Genomic DNA, 23,395 nt, shown 5'->3' with positions numbered 1-23,395 from the left:
GATGGAAGGGATGGGGACGTTTCTGAAACAGGAGGTTGGCTTTGTTACTGGAGGCCAATTTTTTAGCAAAATCGGCCCACAGTAACAAAATAAGAAGGCTACTGTGACAGTCTGCAGTCTGCACCAAGCCCATGATGCTGCCAGCCTCCCCTTCTCCCTCAGAGCCGGTGCCAGCAGCAAGCACAATGTAGGGCGCATGCTCAGCGTGCACACAGCTTAACACGTGCTGACCCTGCACTGCTTTTTTTTCCTTTTTAAAACAGACATCACCCCATCCCCAGGACCGTCATTCAATCTGGTAGCCGAAAGCGCTACAAATTTGACTGCCCTAGTGCCCGTGGCCTTTGCCCTCGTCACCACCATGGCACGCATTTGCATATTATTTGATGCTTATGCTGTGTGCGGCACAGAGCATAAGCATTAAATAATATGCAAATGCGTACCTGGACTCCCCAGTAGTTCCTCTCTGCAATATGCAGGAGCCCCTCCCTTCTGATATGTAATCCCTCGCTGGCTACCCCTTGCCTTGCACACGTGCAAAAGGCTCCCTGGGTGCTTCTGTTCCAAGGCAGAGTGACCTCGAGTTTTAGATCAAGACTGTGTGGGGCTTTCTCCTGTGTCGTCGAGCCCTGAGGGTAGAGGGCAGCACAGGACTGGTGGTGGTGGTTATAACCTGCTAAGTTTGCATTGTCCAAACTTAGTGTGTGCCATTTCCATGCGTTATTGCCTGGGTCATAGGTGCTGGAAATAGGCGTGTGGATGCTGCTGCAGCAGCCCCACATTAATCAGGGTAGAGTTCAAATGGGGAGTGGGCAAACTAATGCTTTAACATTTTTTCTTTTCATCTTGTCACATTTTCTGTGCATTCAAAGATAGGTCAAATGGTAGGCTATGTTATCTGACAATTCTAGGACTGTGAAGTTAGTGTGCTTTTGTAAAACGAACTATCTGTAAAGAAGCTGCATACATATTTCAAAAGTATATCAGCATTTAAAGAAGTGAAGCACATTATTTTGTAATTCTGAAGTGTGAGGAAAACAATGATTTTATTTGGACTCCTTACTTGGTGATGTGCAAATTGTAGATATTTTCTGAAGCCCAATTTCCACTCATAATTGTTTGACTGGCACATAGTTTATTCAGTAAAACTGCAAGTCAGTGGCATTTTTTTGGCAATTTCAATAGAAATGTGCTGTCAGTAACTGACAGAGCACTGCTACAGAATGCTTTAGTAATATGTTTGCAACAGTGGTTTCCAAAATGCTCCGCTGCTTACATTGCCACACCCTCGCCACCTCCGCCGGAATGAGCAAGGCTAATTTGCTATGCTTGTCCTTTGTGTGATGCTTGGATTTTTCACAATCCTAACACTTCAGTGATGCCATTGTCACTTTAGCCAATTTGTTCCAAAATTGTGCTTTAAATGCACGTTTGTTTAAATCTTTTTCAAAATGGTCATGGGGTAGGGGAACCTCCTATCAAAACCTTATTTGAGGAAGGCTTCCTTGCTAAAATTCAGATTGGGTATTACATCTGGCTTTCAGCAGGGCCAGTTGAGGATGTGGGTGGAGCCAATAGAGGAAGTGGGCGGAGCCGGGGAAAGTGGGAGTGGCCTCCTACAAAAATTTGAGCACCTGGACTTAATATTTTACAAATTAAGCACTGGCGAAAAGTATTCCTCTGACGCAAAGGCCAATCAGGGCGGCGGGTGGACTTGTGCTGCTTGCAAGCCATTCCCAGTGCCCTTTTGTGAACTGAAAGACAACGTCACTTGTCGGCTGAAAAACGTGTTTAATGCAAGCTTATGTTTTATGTTCTCGAGGATTGTGGTCCAGTAGACTACTACTTCCACTCCAGGAATCTGTGTTTGACTTCATGGTCACCGTTTTGAATCTCGGCAAATCCAATCCACCTTTCATCCTTCTGAGGTCGATAAACTGACTAACAATAAACATTCAGCTATTCAGCATCAAGGCGTCCCATGCAGTGAACGTGCGCTTTTCGAGTGAGCTTTAAATTTTGTCTTTTTTGGGATAGTCTAGAAAGCAATTGCATTTTTACTTCCTACTGCCCACATTGCACACCTGTAATTTGGCATCTCCGGCCAGCAGGGGCGGCTGGTGCTAAGGGGCGAGATGGGCGTCGCCCTGCCAGTTGGGAGGATTAAAAAATGCAATTTGAAACACCGAGCATCCAACAATAAATTGTGCTGGCTGCTCGGTGAATAAACATGTTTAAATCTGGGTATTTTCTTTGAGGGGGCGGGGGAGGGTGGCCCTTGGCTCTGCTGTGCATGCTTTTCTGGCTGGGCGAAGATTTCTTCGACCTTCAGCCAGAAAGCATGCCAGTGACTACACACAGGTGGGCGCGCTCTATTTTGCACTGCCAGAATAGGGTTTGATTTTGGGCGTTATTCACACGGCCCAGGGAGGAGTCAGAAACCCTCCATTCATTTCAATGGCTGGGGGCGGGGCAGTCCGGGTAAAACAGTGTAGGCTGGGGGAGTGACAGTCACTTCTGTCTCTTCCTTCCCGTTGCTTATTTTTTAAATGATTGGTGGGCTGGGGGAGGAGTCAAAATCCAGCACTTTCCAGTTCCGGCTTCCACCTTTGCCATGCTGTCTGCAGACACGAGGAGCCCGGGCGCGAGAACGTTCTATAGGTGAGTTAGTTTATACTCATAAAAATGAAAAAAGAAGATTTTCAAACTGCAGACACGACGTGCAACGGGAGCGCCCCTGTTGAATTCGATATTAGAAATAATATACGGCGTGTGCAAATAAGAAAACTGTGCATAAAGCGCGTGTACGCAGTGCGGTGTGTTCAGTCTGATGACACAAGACGGTCAACCATCGGTGTACCTACTCTGTTCAGAGGTTTGTCCCTTCGTGGAGGTGGCTGAGACGGAATCGGTCTACATCTGAGCTAAATATGATAGTGGGACTAATCTATATTAAATATAGCGCTTCGAAGTCGTTGCTAAGCGTTGTAAACAGCAGGTGTTACTATTGGCAGATTTAACGGTAGAAGAATAAAGGGCAGAAATAAACGAGTAAATCCTGATGTCAAATCCAGTCGTCCAGTATTAAATGCAGGCGTGCAACACCCATTGGACTCGAAGGGCTTCAGCCCCCCCCCCCCCCCCCCCCCCTCGTGTGTGGCAGCCCGGGATGAGACAGCTTCCCGGGCACCCACACAGCCGCACCCGAGCACTTTACAGGTCTTTAAAAGACCATTTGCATGTTAATGAGGCCTTGCTGTTGTTTCACCCCTTCTACGAGCCCCTGCAGCTCCACTCTGCCTATTGCTCACCCCCTCTAAGAGCCCCTGCAGCTCCACTCTGCCTATTGCTTAAAGTTTCAGCCCCCCCTGAAATTTTTTCTTAGCCCCCCCCGAAATTTGGCTCTAGTTGCGCCTCTGATTAAATGGTTCCTTTAACATGCTTTGCGCAAACATGGTTTGGGTAATGGACTATATATGTTGCTATGGGGAAAACAGGGCATGCTACAGGTAAATTCAAAGTAGCATTTAGACCTGAAAAGCATCATCGGCTAGGGCCAATATGCGACTACAAACATCAGAAAAATGATCCACAGGGAAGCGCAGAACCCCATACACTAGCAAAAGGGTCTTGTATCCATTTGCAAATGGTCAAGTGAAATCTTGACCAGGGAAATGATCCATGTAACTATAGACTTACAGACGAGGAGTTCTTGAACGAGCTCCATCATGCAGCAAAGTCCAGTGCAATGGGGGTTGAAGTAGCGCGCAGAAACCTTAGCGCGCAGGAACCTTAGCGCGCAGTATATTTACTTAACTGCACTTAGCAGGAAAAAACGCTCTAAATACCGCCGCGGATGGGACAAGGTAACGAGCCGCTCTGATCCGTAATACAATAAAAGCCTTCGAGAGTAATGACTAATTGGGACATAACTGGGATGTGAGCCGGAAAAATCTACTGAAAAGCTGAGCTCCAGTAGCTGTGCCTTAAACTTACCTGCATATAGCATAATTCCTTCTGATCAATACCGAGGCCACATAGGGGCGTGTTAAAATAGGAATCACTTTCAGCTAAGGCCCATTTTTAACATGGCTATAGGTACGTGTGTGCAGTGAGATGTTATATTACTACACCCAACCCTCTCTGCTCAGTCTGTACTGTGTAAAGCGTATTCGCAGTATTGTATGTGGCGTCTACGACTCTGAGCAGTGAGAATCTGGAGTCTGGTGCGTCTTTGAAAGGGAACCAGTGCCGTCATGTCTATCAGTCGTTTTTAAGTGGCACTCACAGCACTGCTCTTGAGTTGGAGTAAGCTCGGAGGCCATTGTATATAAGGTTTGCCATATTCCAGGTGCATTAGTACAGTGGCTGTGAATACGTGATTTGTCAAATACTTTGACTAGTATTGAAAAATCAAGTTGGAGTATTATCGTAGTTAGGATTTGTGATAACACATTGTATAACAAAGAGGAAGTCCAAGGCATATCCGCAACACCACCAACCAGTCATCTACAGTGTGGCAGAAAGGGGCGCATTGTGGGGCTACAGTGCCCTATTGTATTGTAGCATTTGTATAGTAAGTACTTACTAACTCAGTGTGGAGTGCAAAAGCTCATATCCACATGAATAGCAAGACACACTGTGTAGAAAGTGTGTTTGGAAGGATATTTTTTTGGGTATTGAGACTATGTGGGAAGTGTTTTATGTCGTGCATGATATCCTGTACAGTGCAGTGATCATGGTATGGGACGCAGCGCCTGGCCGTGTGATGGGTAATGCTATGGGAGAAAGGAGATAGGTCAATTATAGTTGTAATAAGGACAAAAACATAAATGCAGCTAAACAGTACCAGCCTAGACATCGGGTCAGTGGAATACTAATTGAGTGTACGCTAAAAAACAGGGAATATTCAGAGAAGGCCCAGTAATGCTTATGGTAGCACATGCCAAGCAGAGATGTTGTCAAATGAATAGAAGGATGCCAAAAGGGCAGAATAAGAATTGGTGACATGAGCATTAACCATGCACAAGATAGAAATACTGCCTTCTGGTGATAAAATAAATGCCATGAATGAGTAAGTAAGTGGAAGTGCAATTAAGACAGTCAACTTGAGTAGAAACTACACATATATTTGAAAGGTTCCGAATCAACCAATTGCAGCTAGGCCACAGGAAGGCAATATTTTGTGCAAGGGTTTACGTCCCAAGCCCTCTCTAGCTCCTGAAGGCTCTTCAATTCAGAAACCCTATTTCAAAGTCTTTAAATCACTCCCTGCGTCAGCCTTGTAATTCTCAGCTTTTTTTTATTGGTAACAAAAAGAAAAAGATAGAGAACTTGCAAGACACAAGCACTCTTGTAACGCACGTGACTCAACATGCATATGATTTGTCTATGTGGCTATGATGAATTTGATTTGTTTACTTGGGATAAATTGGATGAGGATTTGGGGTTGAGGGTTGACAGCATTATTGCAATAATACTGGAGCCGAATGAGGAGCAGGTCCTGCACACGTACACATATAAAATAGAGTGCAAATATACTTCAGCCCCAGACAGACTTCAAGTGCTACTTAAATCCTTCGGTCCAAAATCCCTTCCTGGAAAAAGCAAGAAGCTTAGAAACATGCAGACACCACTGATCATGTTTAGCCAGAAATGAAGAACAATGTCATTATACCTAAGAAGGCCCTAGATTGATCAGTAAGGAGAGCCCTTGTAGATCTGCTCCTGCTAAGGCTTTTATTCTCCAACTGCTCTTTATCTGTTTTCGAAGCGGAGGTAAAGGTAATTTCAAGTTTGTGACGTGAAGACAAGTGTGTGTGTGTGTGTGTTGTATGTGTGGCCTTTCGTTTAAACCATGTGACCTTTGTGGCTTCTGGCATGGAATCGTTTTCTCTGCATCACCTCATTTAAATGCTAAGTGATGTTGCTGGCATTGACTATACGTTTGTCCTGGCTCGACCGTTTGAAATAGGTAGTGCCGTTTGTTTTTAGAACTTTCATAAGAAGGTAAAAAAGGCCTGAGAGTGGCCCTGGGTCAACTCTGACAAGACTCTAGTGTGGATGGGATTCACTAGCTACTTACATTCACGTCCTAAAGTTAAAGAAAAGTCACTTTTTGCAAAATGAAGCCAGTGCAGAAGGCGAAGACCTAGAAAGGAGAGGCATGAAGGGAGTTTAGATACCGATGCAAACTGCTTTAGATTGAAACACACAATCTTTTTAACCCCTTCAGTGCCCATGACGAGCTGGACTCGTCATGGGCCGCGGTGGCGCTGTGCCCATGACGAGTCCAGCTCGTCATAGACCCCGCCCGCTAATGCAACGGCCGGCACTGGGCGGGGAAAGGGGCGGGCACTGAAGGGGTTAAGGTAAAAAGATGGCAGGTTAATTCAACAGCAGAGCACACTTCAAAGCTAGGCTTTGCGCAGAGTTTTTGACGCTATTGAAACAAGTTTTGATTTTTTGTCGCCGCATGCTAGAACATTTCGCTAAACGTTAAAAAAACAACAACAAAAAACGGTGGAAACGTACTGAAATCCTTATGCAGTGAAGAGTGTGCTCAGTTAACACTCTGTACACATCGTCCACATTCAGAATTTCCCATTATCCTCCTCACTAGGTCATATTTTAGCATGCCCTTCACATTATAGCTCGGATTTCTAGCAACAAATACCGTGAATACAGTCACATATAAAACGACACATTGCTAATAATACCCCTCTTGCTTGCTCAGAACGCGCCAGGCCCTTTCCAGAAGCACTTGACCACCCTGGGCCTGGCCTTGATTGATAAACTGTTTTAATAGAAGCAAAATCACTCTTGCTACCAAAACCGGATTGTGCTTCTTTTAAAACAGTTTATGTTGTTCACCAAATTTGGCACTGCCACTGCGCATCATATTACTAAAAAAACAAATTTGGTGAACATAATAAACTGTTTTAAAAGAAGCACAATCACTCTTGCTTCCCAAACGGGATGTACTTAATTTACATTCCGTTTTGGAAGCAAGAGTGGCGTGCTTCTTTTAAAACAGTTTATTATGTTCACCAAAATTGTTTTTCTAGTATTATGATGCGCAGTGCCTGCCTCGCGCATGAAGGTTGGCTTCTGCCTCAGTCGGGTTACATCCAGTTGGTACCTATCTAGTTGGACAGTTTACATTTGGTATAATTTGCGAGCCTTGACTGCTATTAGATTATGTATTTGCGGTGAAGCATCAGCATAGTAGTAAGAAGAGGAATAAGCAAGAAAAGAAAGGCGTAAGAAGTGTAGGACTAATTAGAAGTATGATTTGGTGTAAATAGGACTGGGTAGGTGCAAATTTGTGTAAGTAGAAGTAAGTAGAAGTTTCTGTAGGACTAAGAGTAAATAGAGATGTGAAATATGATTAAGCGCAAGTTAGATTAAGTGCAGGGTTAAGGGTAGGAGTAACAGTGATGACGGAAAGAATGAAAGATAATGGAGAAGATGAAACGTGCGAATATGTAGAATGGTTAATTAACATTCTTGCTTTCTGAAATCTGCTTGAAAATGCACCATTAGCCCTTTCTTTTTCAAAAATTCTTCATAGGGTAGAGCTACGCTCGCTCGCCACACTGCACGGCCTGGCACTATTACGGCCCACCTCTTTCAAATGTCACCAGCCGCCACTGCCGGCCAGTCATTGTTTTTGCCTGTGGCAAGTTGCATTATAATTCCAAGTTTAATGTTGCGAGTATGGGCTCTAAAATCCCAGCATGCAAAGCGCTGTTGCTAAACAGAAAGAGGACTTGCTGAAGCAGACATGCACACTTACTCATAAGAATGAAGGCCCCGCTCAGCTCCACGGGGATGTTGTGCTGTGTACCTTCTGGTCGTACACAGCGGGTGCACAAACCCAGGTATCTACATCAATACTTCAAGAGTTCAGGAGCCATCTTGTTATACAGGAGGAGACTGCACAGCTTTCAGACTCGAGGGGAGTACGATTAACACCCCCCGTCCTCTTAACACCCATTTCAAAGGGTTATGAAAATGATTAGCATGCGAAATTTAAGTGGATTAACACTTCACCGCTGCAAACCCCGAAATAGCAAAGCAGGTCTGCATGTTGCCATGGAGAAGTGCTGTTTTGACGCGGTGATAGGACCAATAATCTCTCAAAAAGAAGATTGTCTCCAGCCTCGAGCCATGCATCAGCCAGGATATGGGTTCCTGCTTGTGGAATTCGGCGTCTTCCTAAAACTGAAACGTGCGAAACCCGATAAGGCTACTTAGTAAGAGTTGTAACACGAAGTTCACAGTCTTTTAAGACTCCGCCTTTCATCATTCTGAAGTCAATGAAGCAGCGGTTGTGTCGCTTCAGGAAATGCATGAAAGTAGGTGCATCCCTGCTGTGTTACTACCTCAGGATTATTCGCGGTAAATTGGTAATATACAACTGCAGCACTGCAGTTTGCTGTCCCTTAGAGTGACAATGTCGGCAGAAGTGTAGTTTACTGCAGAAGTATTTCTTACACAACTAGGCTCTCTCTTTTTGCATAACCGCCAAGAGACAATTTTGTGTTTTTTGGGTGTTCTAGAGAAGTGAAGGATATTGCATTAAAAGATAGAGATCTGGGGATCAAGAAGCGAAAAAAGTATATTTCATAGCCACGGTAAGGTAAGCAAATAAAAATTCAGCATTAAATGCGTGCGCGCAGACTCAGTTATTGACTCCGATGCGGCATTTGGAAAAGAGATTATGGAAGAAAGTGTCATTTTTATCTGCACTAAAATTCAGCTGTGTGAGTGTTTTATTCGTTTTATTTAAGAAAGAAAACCCCTATATGTTTCCATGCTTTATCCTATGTAGATGTATAGAACCTGATGTAATAGAAGGATCACGAGGTCTTTTTGTTGTTTCAGGCAGCCTCTAGAAGGCCTTCAGCTCTACGCCTCTTGGTAAATAGAACATTACGGTCGATACCATCTTTGCTGGGGGACTGCCCCAGCATTTACTACCCCGTCCTGGGCTAAGATGCTTTTAATGAAACACCTGAGCCTCTCCCCCCTAACCTCATTCTGTGAACTCTAGATAAAGTGCCCCTAGGACGGAAAACAGAATCCTTTGCACCGTGTTTACGAGTATTTGTTTCTTTACTCACCCTTTCTTTACCTCGGTTTAATTTCTACCAGTCAGTCTGATAACAGTTCCTGTCATGTCATGGCCCGCGTGATGTCATTTCCTGTGGTGTCCCAAGGCAGGGCCAGCTCTAGGATTCATGATCTGGGAGGCTACCAAAACACCTGGGTGGGCCATCAAGGTGCATAAGGGAAGTTCGCTTAAATCAACAAAGGATTTTGGGAGATCTGCTATAGAGACACTGGTAACGTGTCCAATATGGACATGTCTATGAAGTAAAAATTTCATTTTTTGGATCTAATGCACATGACTAGTGGCCATGCCCGGTGCCCATTTTACTGTCTGCTACTCTTAGATACCATCTTAACACAGCGTGCATGTTTAGTCTTTTGCTGCAGTGGGAGTGTCAGTTGTTGATGGATGGAGCAGATAGATGAGATAGCATTGGCTTCTGTTTACGACTTCTGTTTACACATTGTAGCTGTTGGAACCCGATTCAGAGGGCAAGCAGAGGTTACTGGGCCTAACCTCGGTGGTTGAGGCCGTTCACTCCGGATGTTCCGGGGTCGACCTACTATGGATCCTGCTCAACTGGGCCAAGTACCGCTTCTGCACTTGACTCTCAGTGGTAGCCGCGGTCAAACAGTCAAGGCTCCCTTGGGGGGTTTGTGGCTACAGGTGAGTGAACACGACTCATAATCAGTGGCGGCTGCATGTTTTTTAAAGTGGTGTGGTGATCAGGTGGGTATGATTGACCCACTTTCAGGTGCTTCAGGGAAGCCCTTAGGCGCAACCCCAAAGCTCTCAGTCGTGGACTATTATAAACAGTGTTTATAATGGTCCACAATTAAGAGCTCTGGAGCGGAGGCTGAAGGCAGTGCAAGTTTCTCACACTGCCTGGCAGTGTGTACAAATAAATAAAACAATCTTAAGTGAAGCAAAAAACATGCTTACCTACTTTCTCCGATCCCGGCGACAGTCGTGGCAAAAAGGCAGCAAGGAGTCTCAGAGCCAACTACCCTAACCAGACCAGATGCTGCTCTCATGCTGTTAACCAGCATGAGAGAGGCACCACGATTGGTTGGAGAGGGCTGGCTCAGCGCTCCTACAGGCACTGGAGGCCTCTGCATTTTCTCCACCCAGATGTCTATGACAGCTCGGGTTGGAGAGGTTTAAAGTGCGCCTGTCAGGCTGGCCGTCACAAGACAGCTGGCCAAAGTGACACACACACTTTAAACTTTAAGGAGGCACCACTCCTCCCCTGCTGCCAGTCAGCAGTAATGGTCCCGCCCCAACACTTGGCTCGGGCTAGCCAGCTGCACTGAAAAATAAAGTGGTAATAAAATCTTTTTATTACCGTTTTATTTTTTATGTTTACTGCGCTTACAGCAGAGTGGGCGATGCTCCTCGGCCCTAATGGGCGAACTGCCGCTGGTCATAATTAAAAATGCAAACGGTGCAAGCATAAATAAATCTGCAGCCAAATACTTGCTTTTATAAAAAAAGGAAGTATTTTATTTCTAACTGTACACATAAAAAGAGATGCGACTTTGAAATGCAACAGCACAATTCTCCTTGAGGTTGGGGCCCTAGTAGTGGTCAGGCGAATTCCTGTCCCACCCTACTTGATGTAACGTGTTCATGGTTATTCCCCATTAACTGGTGGCTGCGTCAGGGAATGCAAATTATTAGGCACCACTCAAGAGTTCTTCCTTTTGACCTTCTAGGAATTTAGTCAAAAGTGTCTATGGTGCCGCAAATTCTTCAGCAGCAAGTGCCCAGGCTCAAAAGGCCCGGCGGTATGGCAGCGTTCTGTGGTGCAGCTCGTGCCCTCTCCTTGGGCATACCCAAGTCCGAATTGTGTACCACAAAGTTGGGCCGCTCGCAATGAACTCAGCAGCAGCCGGTGGAGCAGACATTTCCTGTCGAGCAGCACTGGTTTCCAGTGATCGGAGCTGCTCCCGCTTGGCAGACATAAGGTAAGTTGCTCTTCCCCTAACAAAGGGTGGGTGGGGAAGCGGGAATTCTCCGACTCCTGACTGTAGCTTCAGCTACGATTCAATATGCTCAGCAGCATCCTGCAATCTTCAGGGAAACAGTTGAGTGCAGTTGGTAGGCTATGCCTGCTTGTCTTGGCAGTAATGCTCTTGTTCATATCACAACCTGAACATTTGGCCACAGTGACACCGGTAGCCCCTTCTGTCGTATGAGATTGTGACGTTGCTCATTATCGGGCACAGACTCTTCGATGCTATCGTCCTCAATGCGGCGGACAAAAGTCTCATGCTCTGGCTCAATTAGGTTCACCAGTGGCCCCATCTGGCATATGGGATCACTGCTGCACGGCGGTGTGGGCCTGGTGCTTCCTGTATGGCATACTTCACATGGCTGAGATCACAGTGGCCCTCTCCTAGCATATGGGGTTGTCAGACTGTTCTGGACATGGGCAACAACCCTATCTGTGTGCAGCCACTCTCTTCACACCTCGCTCAGGGATTCCACACAGTAGGACTCCTCACTGGACCTCCATCCTTCCAATGATCTCCTCTTCCTCACAGGGCACCCTTGTCTTCGCAAGCAGGCAGGCGATGGTGCTCCGGGCTCCAGGGCAGGTAATCTTGGTTTCCCTCTCCCCAAGCACAGAGATTAGCAGGCTTTAACTCCCCCAGTCCTGGTCACAGGCAGAAGCCTTGCAGGACTTTCCCTCATCAGACAGCCCTTCTGACACATGTTTGGGGACTTAACCTCCCCTTCATATATTCCTTTTCCAGGCACCAAATGTGATTTAGGGTCTGGGTCTTTGACGTTTTGTGTTGGGGTTCTGCGTCTCTTGAAGTGGGCACTTTTCTTCATCTTCCTTCATGAAAGAGGTCTGCCACAGCAGGTACAACTCAGAAACTCATTGTCCATAACACAACTCTTGGGAGTGACCAGAGTTCACACCTGGATCTCAGCCATAGTGATATGTACATCAAGAGGTTAATCCAAACCCCCCAGCCCTATTCTTTATGATTCTCTTATCAGCCCCATCTTTCTTCCCGAGATGTGTCCAGGCCCCTTCCTTGTAATCAATCAGTTAATCAAAGAGCAGTCTTTGGAGATGTACAGGGGGTCTCTTCCTTTATCCTTCAGTGTCCCCCCATCCAGCTCCCAGGAATGCAGCAATACACACATTTGTCTGGGCTGATTCCTCTCCTCCTCATGTCTTTACTGGCAGGCCTGAGAATCCCAAAATGGAACTCAGGGTCCGCCATACAATGTACCATTGCAGGCACACTCATAGCACACTTTCAGGTCAGCACTAATACATCTATGGATTGTACCCTCACATGTACATATGCATTCAGCATACATACTCTGCACTCTTCAGCCCTGACACTTGTCTATCTTTAACCAGAGTGTGTTATTTTAAAATGCATGAGCTGCTAGCACACACTCCCTATGTATACGCTGCACAACTCTTCACCCTTTATGTATTGTGCTTCACACAAGCACACATGCACCCAGCACATGCTCTATCCATACATGCACTGCACAACACTACACCTCTCATGTAATTTATCTTTCTCAGAATACATACCCCCAGTACATGTACTAAACACACATGTTCTGTACAGTACTGCTTCACCCTTGCACTGTACCCTTCCCAGGCCCACATTCAACTAACACAGAGTTACTCCTCCTGCGTTATGCAGCACTCCACATCTACCTGGTTGTCACCAACGCTTGCCCTCCCCGTGGGTAGAAGAAGGACACGTCTAGACAATGGATTCGGTTTGGGTATTTATTAATCACAAAGTCTTGGTCTCTCTCTTCCTCTCCGATCTGGGTATGCCCGGTGTTCTCAATCACAAAGTCTTGGTCTCTCTCTTCCTCTCCGATCTGGGATGCCCGGTGTTCTCTTCTCCTCTCCGAGGTCCTCGTCCAGTGGTGTGTCTCCGGGGTATATGCAAGGAATGGAGAGCAATATATTAGTGACCTGCTCTTTATCTGTGAGATTCTGAGGGGGAAAGGGTGTGAGGAGTCACCGGGGTCTTCCACCAAAACACACGTGCTATGAAGAGGTTTGTGCGTGAATCGAGTCCTTCCACTCACAGAAGGAACCAGTGCCCCTAGACGTCCCGTGACCTCCCCGATAGCTACCTCCCTCCCCGTGTAGGTAATAGTCCCAGGACCCGGCCCCATACCTTTCCCAGCCACCCTCCTCCAGGAGAGTGGCGGGGCGAGACGCCGTGTAGATGGCCTCCTGGCTCTGCAGCTCTCCCGTCCCGGCCGGTCCGGACCTCCGACTCGCCTCTTCCGGACTGCTCCTCCTCCTCCGTCGCACTCGTACTTCGCTCCGCTCCGCTACCGACCACCGCCTCTCGTTCTCCACTCTTCTCCTCGCTCTCCTTCTCCGCTACTCCTTGCTCTCCTCCGTGGGCTCTCGCGCCGTCTTCCTCGCGGGCTTCCGCCTTACGGGGGATGGACGCTGCTGATTGGTTCCCTGCCGCTGACGTCACAGGGGGCGTCACCTCGTCCGCGATGAGCCAGCCGGCGTTAAAGGGGCCGCCAGCACCCTGCAGGGGAGGTGGAAAGCTGTCATCAATGAAGGTTGACTCGTACCCCTCCTCTTCTCCCGAGGCCCGGCGACACATCCCCAACCCCGGATTTTCCCGATCGGGGGAAATGGGGTATCGGGAGAGAAAGTCCGCATTCCCCTGTTCCAGCCCTTTCCGATGTTTCACCTCAAAGCGATAAGGCTGTAACGCCAAGAACCAGCGGAGGATGCGCTCGTTGTGGCCTTTGTTACGTTGAAGCCAGGTCAGAGGGGCATGGTCCGTAAAGAGGATAAAGGATCTGCCTTCCAAATAATAGCGCAATTTCTCCACCCCCCAACGTACGGCCAAACACTCTTTCTCCACCGTGGAGTAAGCCTGCTCTCGGGGAAAGAGCTTCCTACTAATGTATAAAATAGGACGCTCGCAACCCTCCGTATCCTTTTGGGAGAGCACTGCCCCTATCCCAACCCCAGACGCATCCGTCTGCAGGATAAAGGGTTTCTGAAAGTCAGGGGTCACTAACACTGGGGAGGAGGTGAGAGCATCTTTGAGAGTCTGGAAAGCAGTAGACTCCAGGGCCGTAGGCGCCCGTAGGCGGGGAGAGGTCTGGGTCTTGCGGAGGAGATCAGTGAGGGGACCAGCCAGATTGGCGAATTGAGGGATAAATCTCCTGTAGTATCCTACTAACCCCAAAAATGCCCTAAGATCCCTTTTGGTTCTGGGGTACAGCAAAGCCTGAACCGCCGCAACCTTGTCTTTCTGTGGTTTAATGTTACCGTCCCCAAGCAGAAACCCCAGATATTTCACTTGTTGAAATGCCACTCGGGATTTCTTTGCGTTGATGTGGAAGCCTGCTTGGTTTATACTTTCCAGTATACTGCCCAGATGTTGGAGGTGCTCTGGCCAAGTTTTGCTGAAGACAACGATGTCGTCCAGGTAGGCAGAAGCATAAGGAAGATGTTGTTTTAGTAGGGTATCCATGGCCCGTTGAAAGGTGGCCGGAGCCCCGTGTAGGCCAAAAGGGAGGACAGTAAAATGGAAGTGACCTGAGGGAGTCGAGAAGGCTGTTTTCTCCTGGTCCGCAGGAGCTAGGGGGATCTGCCAATACCCCTTGGTGAGGTCGATAGTGGTTATGTATTTGGCCTCACCAAGGCGCTCTACTAGTTCGTCGACCCTAGGAAGTGGGTAAGCATCTTGCTTGGAGACCCTATTGACGGCTCGGAAGTCTATGCAAAACCGGATACTTCCGTCCGGTTTCGGTACCAAGACTACGGGGGAACACCAGTTGCTGTGAGAAGGAACGATCACTCCGGTTTTTAGCATCTGTTGTATTTCTGTCTGGAAGGCCGCCCGCCGTGCCTCAGGTATCCGATAGGGTTTTTGTTTGACGGTAACTCCTACGGGGGTGGGGATAGTGTGTTCAGCTAAGTGGGTTCTCCCCGGTAGATCGGAGAATACACTTGAAAACCGAAGGAGGAGAGAGTCCATAGCCTCCCTTTGATGAGGGGGCAAATCGGGATTGACAGGAAGGTCCTTAACGGTATGCGCCAGAGGTGCGGTAAAGGAGACAGTTAGGGGTGTACTCGGAGGCTTTCCTAACCATTTTTTTAGTATATTTATGTGATACAATTGGGTCTTTGTGCGCGATACCTGTAGAACGTAAGAGGTCCTACCCACCTTCTTAATGACCTGAAAGGGACCTTGCCACTCCTTCTTCATTTTCTGAGCAGAAGTGGGTAACAACACCAGGACCCAGTCCCCTACATCGAGCGTCCTCCACTTTTTCCCTTTATCATAAAAGTGCTTTTGTTTAGTTTGGGCAATGGCTAGGTGTTCATGGGAAAGGGTCCTCAGTTTATGGAGTCGGGACTGCAACTGGCGGGTGTAATCAAGCAGAGCCTCAGCTTCTTGTTTCCCTTCTTGCTCCCAGCTGTCTTTTGTTATCTCCAGTAGAGTTCGGGGTATCCGACCAAAGAGAAGCTCAAATGGGGAAGCCCCCAAGCTGGACTGGGTCTGGCTCCTTAGCACAAACAGGGCCAAAGGCAACAATTGGTCCCAGTTTTTTCCGTCCCCAGACAGAAGTTTTTTTAGGGTCAGTTTAAGGCTTCCATTATAGCGCTCGACTAATCCATCTGTCTGGGGATGGTACACCGATGTTTTTATATGTCGGATGTTGAGCTGGAGACAGACCTGCTTCATAAGTTTGGAAACAAACAGGGTGCCCTGATCGGTGACTATTTCCCTTGGGAAACCCATCCTCGAAAATACTTCCACCAGGCGCTGAGCTATAGCCGTGGACGTAGCTGCTCTAAGGGGGAAGGCCTCGTGATAGCGAGTCGCATAGTCCACCAAGACAAGGGCATATTGATGTCCTCTACTGGATTTGGGCAAGGGACCTATCAAGTCCATTCCTAGTCTGTCGAACGGTTTACCTATGATGGGTAGAGGCTGCAAGGGGACTGCAGGTGGTACATACGGATTGCACCGTTGGCAGATATGACATTCCTGACAATACCTCTGTATCTGAGCATATATCCCAGGCCAGAAGAAGTGTTGTAGAATGGCTTGTCCTGTTTTTTCTGCCCCAACATGCCCCGCCAAAAGGTGGGCATGGGCAAAAAAAAGTATTTGATCCCTAAAGTCTGAGGGAACTACTAACTGAAGAGTGGCGTCTTCCTTAGCTAACCGATAGAGGAGGCCATTACGTTCAACAAAAGTGGGGTAGACTCTAGCCACTTGGTCCTGTTCTGCCCGGGCTTTGTTCCAGGCATTGACAAGACTGGCGTCGTTCAATTGGGCAGTACGGAAGTGAGTATCCTTAGCCCACGGTTCTGGGGTCAACACGGAGATCTGATGATAGGCCGGGGAACTGAGCACCTCCCGCATCATAGAGGAAAAACAGGGGTTATCGGTCCCTATGATGACAGGTTCAGGAAGGTGTGGAAGGACCCCTACTATTGCATCCATGCTGGCCCCTGTGGGTGTTTGGAGCTGGATGGTAGCCAGAGGGTAGTCCCTAACCTCCCCGTGTACACACCTGATACCCACCCTTCTACCCGGTAGGACCCAGGAGTGGTGAATGAGCTCTTGCCTGGCTACTGAGTGTTTACAGCCTGAATCCAATAGGGCTCGTACCCCTTTTCCCTGTATCTTTACACTCACATAAAAGACGGGACCCGTTTCTTGAGCAAACAGGAGGGAGTGGGGCGAATAGCTCACATCCATGGGTTCCTCCTCCTTCTCCCTTTTCTTTCTGCAAAAGCGAGCTATGTGTCCCCATTCCCCACAGTCATAACATTGGGGCCCCGAGAAAGGGATAGGGTCTGGCCGGGCTCCTCGGGACCGTACGGGCTCTGGGACTGGTTTAGCCGGCTTCCGGTCGCCCCTTCCTTGGGACACATGCTTTAGTGGCCGTTCTGGTTCTTTGGGGGTGGGTCGGCCTTGAGCTCTAGCATACGACGTGGCCATCTCTACGGCCTGTTCCAAGGATAACCCAGCGTGTTGTTTTAACCAGCGCTGACTCGAGTATGGGAGGGCTTCAAGGAACTGTTCAAGATAGATCTTCTTCATCACGTCCTCCATACTGGACTCTTGGGGTTTTAACCACAGATCAGCCGCCTCCTTCAACTTAAAAAAAAGAGTCTTGGGGATGTCCCCAGGAGCCCCGCGTTCCTGCCGGAACCGTAAGCGGTGAGTCTCTTCGTCCACTCCAAGCCGATCTAGGATATATTGTTTCACAAGTGCATAGGTAGCGGTCCCATCTTTATTTACGGCCTGATAGGCCGCTTGTGCTTCTCCAACCAACAAAGGGGCAAGGTAAAAGGGCCACCTCTCTCCTGCCCAAGCACTAGCACGGGCGGCCCTTTCGAAATTTAGAAAGAAGGCCAACGGATCTTCTCCAGGGGTGAGCTTCTGAAGGGGGACCACCGTTCCTGGAGGCGCGGCCGCTCTGGCCTGACCCAGGGAGGCCACGAGAAGATTTTGTCCTTCGGCCAATTTTACCAGGTTATCGGCTTGTGTTTGGATGGCCGAAGTGAACACAGCCCGATCTGCGTCAGCCTGGGAGGAACTCCGCTCTATTGCCCACTCCATCTTCGTCTGACTTTCCTTCATTTGGTGTATGAAGGCGTCCATCCTGTATCGGGTGGTGGTTCACGATCCAACGGCTCCTATCTGGCTCGCCACTTGTCACCAACGCTTGCCCTCCCCGTGGGTAGAAGAAGGACACGTCTAGACAATGGATTCGGTTTGGGTATTTATTAATCACAAAGTCTTGGTCTCTCTTTTCCTCTCCGATCTGGGTATGCCCGGTGTTCTCAATCACAAAGTCTTGGTCTCTCTCTTCCTCTCCGATCTGGGTATGCCCGGTGTTCTCTTCTCCTCTCCAAGGTCCTCGTCCAGTGGTGTGTCTCCGGGGTATATGCAAGGAATGGAGAGCAATATATTAGTGACCTGCTCTTTCTCTGTGGGATTCTGAGGGGGAAAGGGTGTGAGGAGTCACCGGGGTCTTCCACCAAAACACACGTGCTATGAAGAGGTTTGTGCGTGAATCGAGTCCTTCCACTCACAGAAGGAACCAGTGCCCCTAGACGTCCCGTGACCTCCCGATAGCTACCTCCCTCCCCGTGTAGGTAATAGTCCCAGGACCCGGCCCCGTACCTTTCCCAGCCACCCTCCTCCAGGAGAGTGGCGGGGCGAGACGCCGTGTAGATGGCCTCCTGGCTCTGCAGCTCTCCCGTCCCGGCCGGTCCGGACCTCCGACTCGCCTCTTCCGGACTGCTCCTCCTCCTCCGTCGCACTCGTACTTCGCTCCGCTCCGCTACCGACCACCGCCTCTCGTTCTCCACTCTTCTCCTCGCTCTCCTTCTCCGCTACTCCTTGCTCTCCTCCGTGGGCTCTCGCGCCGTCTTCCTCGCGGGCTTCCGCCTTACGGGGGATGGACGCTGCTGATTGGTTCCCTGCCGCTGACGTCACAGGGGGCGTCACCTCGTCCGCGGTGAGCCAGCCGGCGTTAAAGGGGCCGCCAGCACCCTGCAGGGGAGGTGGAAAGCTGTCATCAATGAGGGTTGACTCGTACCCCTCCTCTTCTCCCGAGGCCCGGCGACACTGGTGTAGGTCAAGGGTGAGTTAAGCAAACAGCAGCTGTACTTTAAAAAAGGTGAGTGACCCTGTAGGCCTCACTTCAGTGACACAGGGTAAAAAGGTCTATTCATTACTACTGATCACTACACAGTATGCTGCTACCACTGTGCTCGTGCTGCTTAGCTCGTGATGAAGGCAGCAGCCTTCCACCACTAGACTGCAATCCGTGAGACAGGCCTATGTCATAGCGCACCTGAATCCGTGTTCGCCTATAACAAGAAATCAGCATTTGAGATCAGGACAACAGTACAGTTGGGCACTAGTGGCAAGGGTTTACATCTCTTACCATGCAGAGGACGTTTCCTTCTCAATATCAACAGTGTCACTGGTCAATAGTTGAAGGATTGCGAGAAACTTTTATGTGGTTTGAGTAGTTCCACTTTGGGGTTTCTGGGAACATAACTAACAGAGTGTGCTTTCTTTGTCTTCAAAAACATTTAAATAAAATACACAAAAAAAACATAAAATTGCAAGAACACCATATATTTGTGAAAGCTCTCCAACATCCATCCCGTCTTAGTATATTACCTGGAGGCATACTGACATTAACAATTACATCAAAATGAAATTCACGGTGGAATTGCTCATTTCCAACCCCACCTCAGTCAAAAACAATGGATCCTGCTGCACAAGACCGAGAGGTCAAACATGGGGAAGGGAGGGAGATATGTAAAGGCAGAGAGAAGGTGCAATTGAACAACCGCCTTGATAAGCTAACAACTGAAAAGCCACTTTGTCCCATCATCCACCTGACATTCCAATCAAGAGAGATGACACACATAACTGCAAGTTTCAAGTCACAAACAGTGTCCTTGTGCCACATCCTTGAGCACAGTGGTGGAGCTAATGGGGTAGTGGGAAGGGGCCTGCCCCCCACCCGGCTTGCATTGCTATTCCTAGGCGCCTCTTGCCAGATGCATGGCAGCATCTGGATAATAATTAATTGCATTTTACATTTGAGAAACAAGCAATTAATATGCTAAAGTAGCCACACAAGTAATAACATTGGGTGACAAATTTGGCAAATGACTCATTTATATTTCAAAAGTAAAATGCATCACAATGTGTGCTGTCAGACTGGCTTGAAGGGGGGGGGGGTAATCAGGGTTAATATATGGAGCACCAAAAGGGTAGCTTGAGATTGCCACACACTAGACTGAGCCCCTGGCAAAAGGACTGCCTGAGACTGTGCCACACTAGATTGAGCCTCTGGTGAAAGGACAGCCTGAGACTGCACCACACTTAACTGAGACTGTAGCAAAGGGACAGCCTGAAACTGTGCCGTGCTGGACTGCAGAGCTCTGGATTCAGCTTCAGGTGAAAGGACAGTCTGAAATTGCACCATACTGGAAATGGCCTCTTGCTAATTTCACTCTGAGCAGGAAGTAAGCTTTGATTGCAGGGCAGGAGATCCTCAGTGGGTAAGAAGTGAAGGAAGCTTCACCAGGGGCGTAGCTATCAGTGGTGCAGCTGGTGAAGTGTCAGCGGGACCATGGGGCTTTAGGGACCCTCTGTGCCCAAACTCTGGCCGCCATTTACTATCCAGCCAGTGGATGGAGATCATATCTTACTTGCTTGCACAAGGGCCCATGACATCCTTACTACACCACTGTGGCTCTCAAGGGAACTGTGCCAGCAAGTGGTGCCCTTGGAGGCATGGAGGAGCCATCTCAGTGATGCAGGTAGGTTTTGAATAAATATCACATTTCACCCTGTAATATGGTTCAATATTGCCATCAAAGGGTTCTGGTGACATCAAAACCCACAAGGCCGAAGGTCGTGTGATTTGTATATATCACCAGAACCAGTAAATGACACTAATGGACCATATTACGCATAGTACCGGTTATCTAATTTTTATATTTCATTATTATATGTATTTTGGTGTAGTGTGTGTTCAAAAGTCTTCAAGGTGCAGATAACAATGGGCACTGATTGGAATTAAAATGTTTAGGATTTGTTTACTTTTCTTGAATAAATTGTTAATAAAGCAATGGGCAATGTGAATTTAGGCAATTCCGTGGCTGCAGCATGTCCCATATCATTTTGTAACTGAAACGCATCAGCTGTTATTGCTCCAGAATTAAATGCATTGGCAATTCTGTCTTCTTTAGAGTGCTCAATGTCAATTCTTCCTGCAGGGAGAATTTGCTGTGGACGTGAAGCTGGGACTTGCGCCCGAGATGAAGCATTGGCGCTGTTGGTGAAAGAAACTGCTCAGCAGCAAGAGACAGTGTGGATATATAGATAAAGATAAATAGATATATATATTTATGTAACTTTACTTAATTTCACAAAGTAGTGAAATGATTGGGACTGGAAATCTTTCCCCCCCTCGGGTACCCAAACCTGCCTCCTCCGCTGCTTGAACATACAATCTGTATGTTCAATCAGCGGAGAGAGAGGCGGGAGCAGAGTTGGCGTTCACAAACCTATGCACTCTTCGGTCATTTGAGTCTTGTTGGGTGCAGCAGTGTCCCCTTTTGTGCCTAGTTGAACACATTCCTTCCTCAGACCTTGTTGGTCCAACCTTTTTGCCTGTGTCTCTCTGCTTTAACCAATAAAGACAAGTTTTGAGGCAAAAAATCTATAGAGCAAGTTTCCACAACTGTTGTAACCTTCATCCTGGTTCCAGATATAACCTGTGTGGGAAGAAGAATCACCGTTCACACCATCTCTAAAATCTTTGCTTCCACAGACATCTTCTCAGAGGCTGGAAAGCCATGCATCATACTGACCAATTTCTCAGCAGGGAAGCCTAAAAATGTATCTTTTTAACACTGTGGGGGCAAGTACCATCGATCAAAATAAAATGCTATTTATAGTTCTGGAGCAGACAGGTTCCACTACACATTTAGGGAACATTGATAAATGATGCATTTTAATGCATACTGGGTCAGCAACATAGATTAATACATTAAGCCTAGATTTAAGCAACATTTTTCATGGGATTTGTAGTTTCTTTCCGGTGATTACTTAGAAAAAAAGGCATGGTGCACTTAAAAGACTTGGGCAGTAGCAATAATCAGAACTCGTAGGGTTTTGCGAAAAAAAGCCCAAAAGAGAAATGTTTTAAAGCGCACTAAGGAATAGGGAGTATTGTAAAAACTTCAAGTGACTATGAAAGAGGGCTAGGGCTGGGACAGATTCATTCACATGCTGGGCAACAATATAATTAAGGTATTCTCTGACATGTGTTCAACTCTGATCAGGTGCTGTCAGCCTTTCAGACACCACCTGTCTCCTCATTAATGACCAACATGTTGGTTTGCTAGTATTTTACCGGCGTGACCTGCATTTTATTTCAAGGTCAATAAAACAATTGGGAATATAGAAAAAAAGCCTGCATTTATTACAACTTTGCAATATAAAGTTATAACAACAACTACATCAAGATATCACTTCAAAAGTGGTTTACACTATTTCTAAAAGGCCTTTAAATTAGGTATGGGTGCATTGCCAAATTAAAAATGAATGCAGAGAATTTTATACAATGTTATAATGAGGCATTAGCATGACTTCCTTCCAGTGTCTCATAAATGGCAGAAATGGCCAGTATTTTTCTCAGAAACATGTTGCATTCCAGAAGTTCACAGAGTAAACTCTGGCTACAGAAAACCCTGCCCCTTGATAAGATTCAGAGTGACCCTCATGAGCAATTTAATAACACACAATTATTTGCAGTAGCAAAGTCCTTTGCCTCAGCTCTTATGATCGTGGGAGAGACAAAAGGCATGGGCCCCAGGCAAAAGTGAAACATTAAACAAAAAGCACTAATGGGCGCGCTTCTACCTGTGGAATGGCATCAGGTGGTCCTGGGAATTTCCTTGGGTGCGCCTGGCCTACCTGGCCCACCCTCTAGAACAGGTCCTGTCTCAAGGTCACATGATGTCAAACCAGTGACGCTAAATGTTATTCTAAAATTATATGTAATCGGTTGCGTTCTTGCTTCCGTTGGTCACTTGACCTCTATTTACACACAGCCCTCTAGATCGCTCCCTTCCATTACCCTCTCACTTGTCTGAGACGAGGCTACATCAGGCTTTTACCATCGGCATGTTTGCATTATGTGGTCACCTGACCTGTATTTAGGACTTACATGACTGCCTCTAGGGCACCTCATGAAATGTAGAACAACAGATGACTACATGTATTATTATTTCTCCTTGAATTGTGTTTTTCAGACAAATTTTATTTTATTTTGTTAATACAACCTATGATGTATTTTAACAGTGCAAAATGTTTATTTTGACCTTTGGGGTCTTTTTTCCTTTGACTGAAAAGCATGCATTCCCTGTTTTTGCTAAAGACTTTTTTCTGTGTTCATGTAATGCACCACTGTCCCTCTAGAGTAGATAGGACACACTGATACATTGTATCCTATGCCCTGACAAAGACCGTTTGGTTGAAACGTGTCAGCATAATAGATAATTTTGGATGTACCTGGAGTGCACGCAATCTCTGCAGCGCAGCGGTGTGAGCAAGAAAATCCAGTATATATATATATATTCACTGAAAAAACCATAGGTTTCACACACGTTATAGTTAGGAATTAGCATTTAAAAAACCTTGCAAATTCACTTAAAAAACCATAGGTTTCACACAT

The 23,395-nt window shown here is 47.2% G+C and overlaps 1 long non-coding RNA gene across 1 annotated transcript; it reads left to right on the top strand.

Annotated features, from left to right (window-relative positions):
* Positions 1–2,589: 2,589 nt before the first annotated feature.
* On the top strand, positions 2,590–23,016 carry LOC146784379 (uncharacterized). The gene is made up of 3 exons (XR_014970935.1): positions 2,590–2,661; positions 9,588–9,784; positions 20,931–23,016. It is a non-coding gene; the product is annotated as an uncharacterized LOC146784379 (long non-coding RNA).
* The last annotated feature ends 379 nt before the right edge of the window (positions 23,017–23,395 follow it).

The sequence above is a fragment of the Triturus cristatus genome, chromosome 11 (genome assembly GCF_964204655.1).
Source record: "Triturus cristatus chromosome 11, aTriCri1.1, whole genome shotgun sequence".
Lineage (NCBI taxonomy): Eukaryota > Metazoa > Chordata > Amphibia > Caudata > Salamandridae > Triturus > Triturus cristatus.
Note: the sequence above shows the minus strand (reverse complement) of the source record. Positions and strands in the feature narration are given on the sequence as shown.